Genomic DNA, 11,451 nt, shown 5'->3' on the forward strand with positions numbered 1-11,451 from the left:
TTCGCCCCTTGTGTTCTCCTCGTTTTTGTATTTTGCTTTTTTTTTCTTGCTCCTCGTATTCTTCTCCCCTGTTTCTTCGCCTCGGGTTTTTCACACTTCTCTTACTCCACGTAGTGGCATACTGTGGATTCTCCTCTGATTTTCGCCCCTTGTGTTCTCCTCGTTTTTGTATTTTGCTTTTTTTTTCTTGCTCCTCGTATTCTTCTCCCCTGTTTCTTCGCCTCGGGTTTTTCACACTTCTCTTACTCCACGTAGTGGCATACTGTGGATTCTCCTCTGATTTTCGCCCCTTGTGTTCTCCTCGTTTTTGTATTTTGCTTTTTTTTTCTTGCTCCTCGTATTCTTCTCCCCTGTTTCTTCGCCTCGGGTTTTTCACACTTCTCTTACTCCACGTAGTGGCATACTGTGGATCCTCCTCTGATTTTCGCCCCTTGTGTTCTCCTCGTTTTTGTATTTTGCTTTTTTTTTCTTGCTCCTCGTATTCTTCTCCCCTGTTTCTTCGCCTCGGGGTTTTCACACTTCTCTTACTCCACGTAGTGCCACACTTTTGATCCTACTCTGATTTTCGCCCCTTGTGTTCTCCTCGTTTTTGTATTTTGCTTTTTTTTTCTTGCTCCTCGTATTCTTCTCCCCTGTTTCTTCGCATCAGCATTTTCACACTTCTCTTACTCCACGTAGTGGCATACTGTTGATCCTCCTCTGATTTTCGCCCCTTGTGTTCTCCTCGTTTTTGTATTTTGCTTTTTTTTTCTTGCTCCTCGTATTCTTCTCCCCTGTTTCTTCGCCTCAGGTTTTTCACACTTCTCTTACTCCACGTAGTGGCATACTGTTGATCCTCCTCTGATTTTCGCCCCTTGTGTTCTCCTCGTTTTTGTATTTTGCTTTTTTTTTCTTGCTCCTCGTATTCTTCTCCCCTGTTTCTTCGCCTCGGGTTTTTCACACTTCTCTTACTCCACGTAGTGGCATACTGTTGATCCTCCTCTGATTTTCGCCCCTTGTGTTCTCCTCGTTTTTGTATTTTGCTTTTTTTTTCTTGCTCCTCGTATTCTTCTCCCCTGTTTCTTCGCCTCGGGTTTTTCACACTTCTCTTACTCCACGTAGTGGCATACTGTTGATCCTCCTCTGATTTTCGCCCCTTGTGTTCTCCTCGTTTTTGTATTTTGCTTTTTTTTTCTTGCTCCTCGTATTCTTCTCCCCTGTTTCTTCGCCTCGGGTTTTTCACACTTCTCTTACTCCACGTAGTGGCATACTGTTGATCCTCCTCTGATTTTCGCCCCTTGTGTTCTCCTCGTTTTTGTATTTTGCTTTTTTTTTCTTGCTCCTCGTATTCTTCTCCCCTGTTTCTTCGCCTCGGGTTTTTCACACTTCTCTTACTCCACGTAGTGGCATACTGTTGATCCTCCTCTGATTTTCGCCCCTTGTGTTCTCCTCGTTTTTGTATTTTGCTTTTTTTTTCTTGCTCCTCGTATTCTTCTCCCCTGTTTCTTCGCCTCGGGTTTTTCACACTTCTCTTACTCCACGTAGTGGCATACTGTTGATCCTCCTCTGATTTTCGCCCCTTGTGTTCTCCTCGTTTTTGTATTTTGCTTTTTTTTTCTTGCTCCTCGTATTCTTCTCCCCTGTTTCTTCGCCTCGGGTTTTTCACACTTCTCTTACTCCACGTAGTGGCATACTGTTGATCCTCCTCTGATTTTCGCCCCTTGTGTTCTCCTCGTTTTTGTATTTTGCTTTTTTTTTCTTGCTCCTCGTATTCTTCTCCCCTGTTTCTTCGCCTCGGGTTTTTCACACTTCTCTTACTCCACGTAGTGGCATACTGTTGATCCTCCTCTGATTTTCGCCCCTTGTGTTCTCCTCGTTTTTGTATTTTGCTTTTTTTTTCTTGCTCCTCGTATTCTTCTCCCCTGTTTCTTCGCCTCGGGTTTTTCACACTTCTCTTACTCCACGTAGTGGCATACTGTTGATCCTCCTCTGATTTTCGCCCCTTGTGTTCTCCTCGTTTTTGTATTTTGCTTTTTTTTTCTTGCTCCTCGTATTCTTCTCCCCTGTTTCTTCCCCTCGGGTTTTTCACACTTCTCTTCCTCCACGTAGTGGCATACTGTTGATCCTCCTCTGATTTTCGCCCCTTGTGTTCTCCTCGTTTTTGTATTTTGCTTTTTTTTTCTTGCTCCTCGTATTCTTCTCCCCTGTTTCTTCGCCTCGGGTTTTTCACACTTCTCTTACTCCACGTAGTGGCATACTGTTGATCCTCCTCTGATTTTCGCCCCTTGTGTTCTCCTCGTTTTTGTATTTTGCTTTTTTTTTCTTGCTCCTCGTATTCTTCTCCCCTGTTTCTTCGCCTCGGGTTTTTCACACTTCTCTTACTCCACGTAGTGGCATACTGTTGATCCTCCTCTGATTTTCGCCCCTTGTGTTCTCCTCGTTTTTGTATTTTGCTTTTTTTTTCTTGCTCCTCGTATTCTTCTCCCCTGTTTCTTCGCCTCGGGTTTTTCACACTTCTCTTACTCCACGTAGTGGCATACTGTTGATCCTCCTCTGATTTTCGCCCCTTGTGTTCTCCTCGTTTTTGTATTTTGCTTTTTTTTTCTTGCTCCTCGTATTCTTCTCCCCTGTTTCTTCGCCTCGGGTTTTTCACACTTCTCTTACTCCACGTAGTGGCATACTGTTGATCCTCCTCTGATTTTCGCCCCTTGTGTTCTCCTCGTTTTTGTATTTTGCTTTTTTTTTCTTGCTCCTCGTATTCTTCTCCCCTGTTTCTTCGCCTCGGGTTTTTCACACTTCTCTTACTCCACGTAGTGGCATACTGTTGATCCTCCTCTGATTTTCGCCCCTTGTGTTCTCCTCGTTTTTGTATTTTGCTTTTTTTTTCTTGCTCCTCGTATTCTTCTCCCCTGTTTCTTCGCCTCGGGTTTTTCACACTTCTCTTACTCCACGTAGTGGCATACTGTTGATCCTCCTCTGATTTTCGCCCCTTGTGTTCTCCTCGTTTTTGTATTTTGCTTTTTTTTTCTTGCTCCTCGTATTCTTCTCCCCTGTTTCTTCGCCTCGGGTTTTTCACACTTCTCTTACTCCACGTAGTGGCATACTGTTGATCCTCCTCTGATTTTCGCCCCTTGTGTTCTCCTCGTTTTTGTATTTTGCTTTTTTTTTCTTGCTCCTCGTATTCTTCTCCCCTGTTTCTTCGCCTCGCGTTTTTCACACTTCTCTTACTCCACGTAGTGGCATACTGTTGATCCTCCTCTGATTTTCGCCCCTTGTGTTCTCCTCGTTTTTGTATTTTGCTTTTTTTTTCTTGCTCCTCGTATTCTTCTCCCCTGTTTCTTCGCCTCGGGTTTTTCACACTTCTCTTACTCCACGTAGTGGCATACTGTTGATCCTCCTCTGATTTTCGCCCCTTGTGTTTTCCTCGTTTTTGTATTTTGCTTTTTTTTTCTTGCTCCTTGTATTCTTCTCCCCTGTTTCTTCGCCTCGGGTTTTTCACACTTCTCTTACTCCACGTAGTGGCATACTGTTGATCCTCCTCTGATTTTCGCCCCTTGTGTTCTCCTCATTTTTGTATTTTGCTTTTTTTTTCTTGCTCCTCGTATTCTTCTCCCCTGTTTCTTCGCATCAGCATTTTCACACTTCTCTTACTCCACGTAGTGGCATACTGTTGATCCTCCTCTGATTTTCGCCCCTTGTGTTCTCCTCGTTTTTGTATTTTGCTTTTTTTTTCTTGCTCCTCGTATTCTTCTCCCCTGTTTCTTCGCCTCGCGTTTTTCACACTTCTCTTACTCCACGTAATGGCATACTGTTGATCCTCCTCTGATTTTCGCCCCTTGTGTTCTCCTCGTTTTTGTATTTTGCTTTTTTTTTCTTGCTCCTCGTATTCTTCTCCCCTGTTTCTTCGCCTCGGGTTTTTCACACTTCTCTTACTCCACGTAGTGGCATACTGTTGATCCTCCTCTGATTTTAGCCCCTTGTGTTCTCCTCGTTTTTGTATTTTGCTTTTTTTTTCTTGCTCCTCGTATTCTTCTCCCCTGTTTCTTCGCCTCGGGTTTTTCACACTTCTCTTACTCCACGTAGTGGCATACTGTTGCTCCTCCTCTGATTTTCGCCCCTTGTGTTCTCCTCGTTTTTGTATTTTGCTTTTTTTTTCTTGCTCCTCGTATTCTTCTCCCCTGTTTCTTCGCCTCGGGTTTTTCACACTTCTCTTACTCCACGTAGTGGCATACTGTTGATCCTCCTCTGATTTTCGCCCCTTGTGTTCTCCTCGTTTTTGTATTTTGCTTTTTTTTTCTTGCTCCTCGTATTCTTCTCCCCTGTTTCTTCGCCTCGGGTTTTTCACACTTCTCTTACTCCACGTAGTGGCATACTGTTGATCCTCCTCTGATTTTCGCCCCTTGTGTTCTCCTCGTTTTTGTATTTTGCTTTTCTTTTCTTGCTCCTCGTATTCTTCTCCCCTGTTTCTTCGCCTCGGGTTTTTCACACTTCTCTTACTCCACGTAGTGGCATACTGTTGATCCTCCTCTGATTTTCGCCCCTTGTGTTCTCTTCGTTTTTGTATTTTGCTTTTTTTTTCTTGCTCCTCGTATTCTTCTCCCCTGTTTCTTCGCCTCGGGTTTTTCACACTTCTCTTACTCCACGTAGTGGCATACTGTTGATCCTCCTCTGATTTTCGCCCCTTGTGTTCTCCTCGTTTTTGTATTTTGCTTTTTTTTTCTTGCTCCTCGTATTCTTCTCCCCTGTTTCTTCGCCTCGGGTTTTTCACACTTCTCTTACTCCACGTAGTGGCATACTGTTGATCCTCCTCTGATTTTCGCCCCTTGTGTTCTCCTCGTTTTTGTATTTTGCTTTTTTTTTCTTGCTCCTCGTATTCTTCTCCCCTGTTTCTTCCCCTCGGGTTTTTCACACTTCTGTTACTCCACGTAGTGGCATACTGTTGATCCTCCTCTGATTTTCGCCCCTTGTGTTCTCCTCGTTTTTGTATTTTGCTTTTTTTTTCTTGCTCCTCGTATTCTTCTCCCCTGTTTCTTCGCCTCGGGTTTTTCACACTTCTCTTACTCCACGTAGTGGCATACTGTGGATCCTCCTCTGATTTTCGCCCCTTGTGTTCTCCTCGTTTTTGTATTTTGCTTTTTTTTTCTTGCTCCTCGTATTCTTCTCCCCTGTTTCTTCGCCTCGGGTTTTTCACACTTCTCTTACTCCACGTAGTGGCATACTGTTGATCCTCCTCTGATTTTCGCCCCTTGTGTTCTCCTCGTTTTTGTATTTTGCTTTTTTTTTCTTGCTCCTCGTATTCTTCTCCCCTGTTTCTTCGCCTCGGGTTTTTCACACTTCTCTTACTCCACGTAGTGGCATACTGTTGATCCTCCTCTGATTTTCGCCCCTTGTGTTCTCCTCATTTTTGTATTTTGCTTTTTTTTTCTTGCTCCTCGTATTCTTCTCCCCTGTTTCTTCGCATCAGCATTTTCACACTTCTCTTACTCCACGTAGTGGCATACTGTTGATCCTCCTCTGATTTTCGCCCCTTGTGTTCTCCTCGTTTTTGTATTTTGCTTTTTTTTTCTTGCTCCTCGTATTCTTCTCCCCTGTTTCTTCGCCTCGCGTTTTTCACACTTCTCTTACTCCACGTAATGGCATACTGTTGATCCTCCTCTGATTTTCGCCCCTTGTGTTCTCCTCGTTTTTGTATTTTGCTTTTTTTTTCTTGCTCCTCGTATTCTTCTCCCCTGTTTGTTCGCCTCGGGTTTTTCACACTTCTCTTACTCCACGTAGTGGCATACTGTTGATCCTCCTCTGATTTTAGCCCCTTGTGTTCTCCTCGTTTTTGTATTTTGCTTTTTTTTTCTTGCTCCTCGTATTCTTCTCCCCTGTTTCTTCGCCTCGGGTTTTTCACACTTCTCTTACTCCACGTAGTGGCATACTGTTGATCCTCCTCTGATTTTCGCCCCTTGTGTTCTCCTCGTTTTTGTATTTTGCTTTTTTTTTCTTGCTCCTCGTATTCTTCTCCCCTGTTTCTTCGCCTCGGGTTTTTCACACTTCTCTTACTCCACGTAGTGGCATACTGTTGATCCTCCTCTGATTTTCGCCCCTTGTGTTCTCCTCGTTTTTGTATTTTGCTTTTTTTTTCTTGCTCCTCGTATTCTTCTCCCCTGTTTCTTCGCCTCGGGTTTTTCACACTTCTCTTACTCCACGTAGTGGCATACTGTTGATCCTCCTCTGATTTTCGCCCCTTGTGTTCTCCTCGTTTTTGTATTTTGCTTTTTTTTTCTTGCTCCTCGTATTCTTCTCCCCTGTTTCTTCGCCTCGGGTTTTTCACACTTCTCTTACTCCACGTAGTGGCATACTGTGGATCCTCCTCTGATTTTCGCCCCTTGTGTTCTCCTCGTTTTTGTATTTTGCTTTTTTTTTCTTGCTCCTCGTATTCTTCTCCCCTGTTTCTTCGCCTCGCGTTTTTCACACTTCTCTTACTCCACGTAGTGCCACACTTTTGATCCTCCTCTGATTTTCGCCCCTTGTGTTCTCCTCGTTTTTGTATTTTGCTTTTTTTTTTCTTGCTCCTCGTATTCTTCTCCCCTGTTTCTTCGCATCAGCATTTTCACACTTCTCTTACTCCACGTAGTGGCATACTGTTGATCCTCCTCTGATTTTCGCCCCTTGTGTTCTCCTCGTTTTTGTATTTTGCTTTTTTTTTCTTGCTCCTCGTATTCTTCTCCCCTGTTTCTTCGCATCAGCATTTTCACACTTCTCTTACTCCACGTAGTGGCATACTGTTGATCCTCCTCTGATTTTCGCCCCTTGTGTTCTCCTCGTTTTTGTATTTTGCTTTTTTTTTCTTGCTCCTTGTATTCTTCTCCCCTGTTTCTTCGCCTCACGTTTTTCACACTTCTCTTACTCCACGTAGTGGCATACTGTTGATCCTCCTCTGATTTTCGCCCCTTGTGTTCTCCTCGTTTTTGTATTTTGCTTTTTTTTTCTTGCTCCTCGTATTCTTCTCCCCTGTTTCTTCGCCTCGGGTTTTTCACACTTCTCTTACTCCACGTAGTGGCATACTGTTGATCCTCCTCTGATTTTCGCCCCTTGTGTTCTCCTCGTTTTTGTATTTTGCTTTTTTTTTCTTGCTCCTCGTATTCTTCTCCCCTGTTTCTTCGCCTCGGGTTTTTCACACTTCTCTTACTCCACGTAGTGGCATACTGTTGATCCTCCTCTGATTTTCGCCCCTTGTGTTCTCCTCGTTTTTGTATTTTGCTTTTTTTTTCTTGCTCCTCGTATTCTTCTCCCCTGTTTCTTCGCCTCGGGTTTTTCACACTTCTCTTACTCCACGTAGTGGCATACTGTTGATCCTCCTCTGATTTTCGCCCCTTGTGTTCTCCTCGTTTTTGTATTTTGCTTTTCTTTTCTTGCTCCTCGTATTCTTCTCCCCTGTTTCTTCGCCTCGGGTTTTTCACACTTCTCTTACTCCACGTAGTGGCATACTGTTGATCCTCCTCTGATTTTCGCCCCTTGTGTTCTCCTCGTTTTTGTATTTTGCTTTTTTTTTCTTGCTCCTCGTATTCTTCTCCCCTGTTTCTTCGCCTCGGGTTTTTCACACTTCTCTTACTCCACGTAGTGGCATACTGTTGATCCTCCTCTGATTTTCGCCCCTTGTGTTCTCCTCGTTTTTGTATTTTGCTTTTTTTTTCTTGCTCCTCGTATTCTTCTCCCCTGTTTCTTCGCCTCGGGTTTTTCACACTTCTCTTACTCCACGTAGTGCCACACTTTTGATCCTCCTCTGATTTTCGCCCCTTGTGTTCTCCTCGTTTTTGTATTTTGCTGTTTTTTTCTTGCTCCTCGTATTCTTCTCCCCTGTTTCTTCGCCTCGGGTTTTTCACACTTCTCTTACTCCACGTATTGCCACACTTTTCATCCTCCTCTGATTTTCGCCCCTTGTGTTCTCCTCGTTTTTGTATTTTGCTTTTTTTTTCTTGCTCCTCGTATTCTTCTCCCCTGTTTCTTCGCCTCGGGTTTTTCACACTTCTCTTACTCCACGTAGTGCCACACTTTTGATCCTCCTCTGATTTTCGCCCCTTGTGTTCTCCTCGTTTTTGTATTTTGCTTTTTTTTTCTTGCTCCTCGTATTCTTCTCCCCTGTTTCTTCGCCTCGGGTTTTTCACACTTCTCTTACTCCACGTAGTGGCATACTGTGGATTCTCCTCTGATTTTCGCCCCTTGTGTTCTCCTCGTTTTTGTATTTTGCTTTTTTTTTCTTGCTCCTCGTATTCTTCTCCCCTGTTTCTTCGCCTCGGGTTTTTCACACTTCTCTTACTCCACGTAGTGGCATACTGTGGATTCTCCTCTGATTTTCGCCCCTTGTGTTCTCCTCGTTTTTGTATTTTGCTTTTTTTTTCTTGCTCCTCGTATTCTTCTCCCCTGTTTCTTCGCCTCGGGTTTTTCACACTTCTCTTACTCCACGTAGTGGCATACTGTTGATCCTCCTCTGATTTTCGCCCCTTGTGTTCTCCTCGTTTTTGTATTTTGCTTTTCTTTTCTTGCTCCTCGTATTCTTCTCCCCTGTTTCTTCGCCTCGGGTTTTTCACACTTCTCTTACTCCACGTAGTGGCATACTGTTGATCCTCCTCTGATTTTCGCCCCTTGTGTTCTCTTCGTTTTTGTATTTTGCTTTTTTTTTCTTGCTCCTCGTATTCTTCTCCCCTGTTTCTTCGCCTCGGGTTTTTCACACTTCTCTTACTCCACGTAGTGGCATACTGTTGATCCTCCTCTGATTTTCGCCCCTTGTGTTCTCCTCGTTTTTGTATTTTGCTTTTTTTTTCTTGCTCCTCGTATTCTTCTCCCCTGTTTCTTCGCCTCGGGTTTTTCACACTTCTCTTACTCCACGTAGTGCCACACTTTTGATCCTCCTCTGATTTTCGCCGCTTGTGTTCTCCTCGTTTTTGTATTTTGCTGTTTTTTTCTTGCTCCTCGTATTCTTCTCCCCTGTTTCTTCGCCTCGGGTTTTTCACACTTCTCTTACTCCACGTAGTGCCACACTTTTGATCCTCCTCTGATTTTCGCCCCTTGTGTTCTCCTCGTTTTTGTATTTTGCTTTTTTTTTCTTGCTCCTCGTATTCTTCTCCCCTGTTTCTTCGCCTCGGGTTTTTCACACTTCTCTTACTCCACGTAGTGCCACACTTTTGATCCTCCTCTGATTTTCGCCCCTTGTGTTCTCCTCGTTTTTGTATTTTGCTTTTTTTTTCTTGCTCCTCGTATTCTTCTCCCCTGTTTCTTCGCCTCGGGTTTTTCACACTTCTCTTACTCCACGTAGTGGCATACTGTGGATTCTCCTCTGATTTTCGCCCCTTGTGTTCTCCTCGTTTTTGTATTTTGCTTTTTTTTTCTTGCTCCTCGTATTCTTCTCCCCTGTTTCTTCGCCTCGGGTTTTTCACACTTCTCTTACTCCACGTAGTGGCATACTGTGGATTCTCCTCTGATTTTCGCCCCTTGTGTTCTCCTCGTTTTTGTATTTTGCTTTTTTTTTCTTGCTCCTCGTATTCTTCTCCCCTGTTTCTTCGCCTCGGGTTTTTCACACTTCTCTTACTCCACGTAGTGGCATACTGTGGATCCTCCTCTGATTTTCGCCCCTTGTGTTCTCCTCGTTTTTGTATTTTGCTTTTTTTTTCTTGCTCCTCGTATTCTTCTCCCCTGTTTCTTCGCCTCGGGGTTTTCACACTTCTCTTACTCCACGTAGTGCCACACTTTTGATCCTACTCTGATTTTCGCCCCTTGTGTTCTCCTCGTTTTTGTATTTTGCTTTTTTTTTTCTTGCTCCTCGTATTCTTCTCCCCTGTTTCTTCGCATCAGCATTTTCACACTTCTCTTACTCCACGTAGTGGCATACTGTTGATCCTCCTCTGATTTTCGCCCCTTGTGTTCTCCTCGTTTTTGTATTTTGCTTTTTTTTTCTTGCTCCTCGTATTCTTCTCCCCTGTTTCTTCGCCTCGGGTTTTTCACACTTCTCTTACTCCACGTAGTGGCATACTGTTGATCCTCCTCTGATTTTCGCCCCTTGTGTTCTCCTCGTTTTTGTATTTTGCTTTTTTTTTCTTGCTCCTCGTATTCTTCTCCCCTGTTTCTTCGCCTCGGGTTTTTCACACTTCTCTTACTCCACGTAGTGGCATACTGTTGATCCTCCTCTGATTTTCGCCCCTTGTGTTCTCCTCGTTTTTGTATTTTGCTTTTTTTTTCTTGCTCCTCGTATTCTTCTCCCCTGTTTCTTCGCCTCGGGTTTTTCACACTTCTCTTACTCCACGTAGTGGCATACTGTTGATCCTCCTCTGATTTTCGCCCCTTGTGTTCTCCTCGTTTTTGTATTTTGCTTTTTTTTTCTTGCTCCTCGTATTCTTCTCCCCTGTTTCTTCGCCTCGGGTTTTTCACACTTCTCTTACTCCACGTAGTGGCATACTGTTGATCCTCCTCTGATTTTCGCCCCTTGTGTTCTCCTCGTTTTTGTATTTTGCTTTTTTTTTCTTGCTCCTCGTATTCTTCTCCCCTGTTTCTTCGCCTCGGGTTTTTCACACTTCTCTTACTCCACGTAGTGGCATACTGTTGATCCTCCTCTGATTTTCGCCCCTTGTGTTCTCCTCGTTTTTGTATTTTGCTTTTTTTTTCTTGCTCCTCGTATTCTTCTCCCCTGTTTCTTCGCCTCGGGTTTTTCACACTTCTCTTACTCCACGTAGTGGCATACTGTTGATCCTCCTCTGATTTTCGCCCCTTGTGTTCTCCTCGTTTTTGTATTTTGCTTTTTTTTTCTTGCTCCTCGTATTCTTCTCCCCTGTTTCTTCGCCTCGGGTTTTTCACACTTCTCTTACTCCACGTAGTGGCATACTGTTGATCCTCCTCTGATTTTCGCCCCTTGTGTTCTCCTCGTTTTTGTATTTTGCTTTTTTTTTCTTGCTCCTCGTATTCTTCTCCCCTGTTTCTTCGCCTCGGGTTTTTCACACTTCTCTTACTCCACGTAGTGGCATACTGTTGATCCTCCTCTGATTTTCGCCCCTTGTGTTCTCCTCGTTTTTGTATTTTGCTTTTTTTTTCTTGCTCCTCGTATTCTTCTCCCCTGTTTCTTCGCCTCGGGTTTTTCACACTTCTCTTACTCCACGTAGTGGCATACTGTTGATCCTCCTCTGATTTTCGCCCCTTGTGTTCTCCTCGTTTTTGTATTTTGCTTTTTTTTTCTTGCTCCTCGTATTCTTCTCCCCTGTTTCTTCCCCTCGGGTTTTTCACACTTCTCTTACTCCACGTAGTGGCATACTGTTGATCCTCCTCTGATTTTCGCCCCTTGTGTTCTCCTCGTTTTTGTATTTTGCTTTTTTTTTCTTGCTCCTCGTATTCTTCTCCCCTGTTTCTTCGCCTCGGGTTTTTCACACTTCTCTTACTCCACGTAGTGGCATACTGTTGATCCTCCTCTGATTTTCGCCCCTTGTGTTCTCCTCGTTTTTG

The sequence above is a fragment of the Cervus elaphus genome, chromosome X, assembly GCF_910594005.1.
Source record: "Cervus elaphus chromosome X, mCerEla1.1, whole genome shotgun sequence".
NCBI classification, from domain to species: Eukaryota; Metazoa; Chordata; class Mammalia; order Artiodactyla; family Cervidae; genus Cervus; species Cervus elaphus.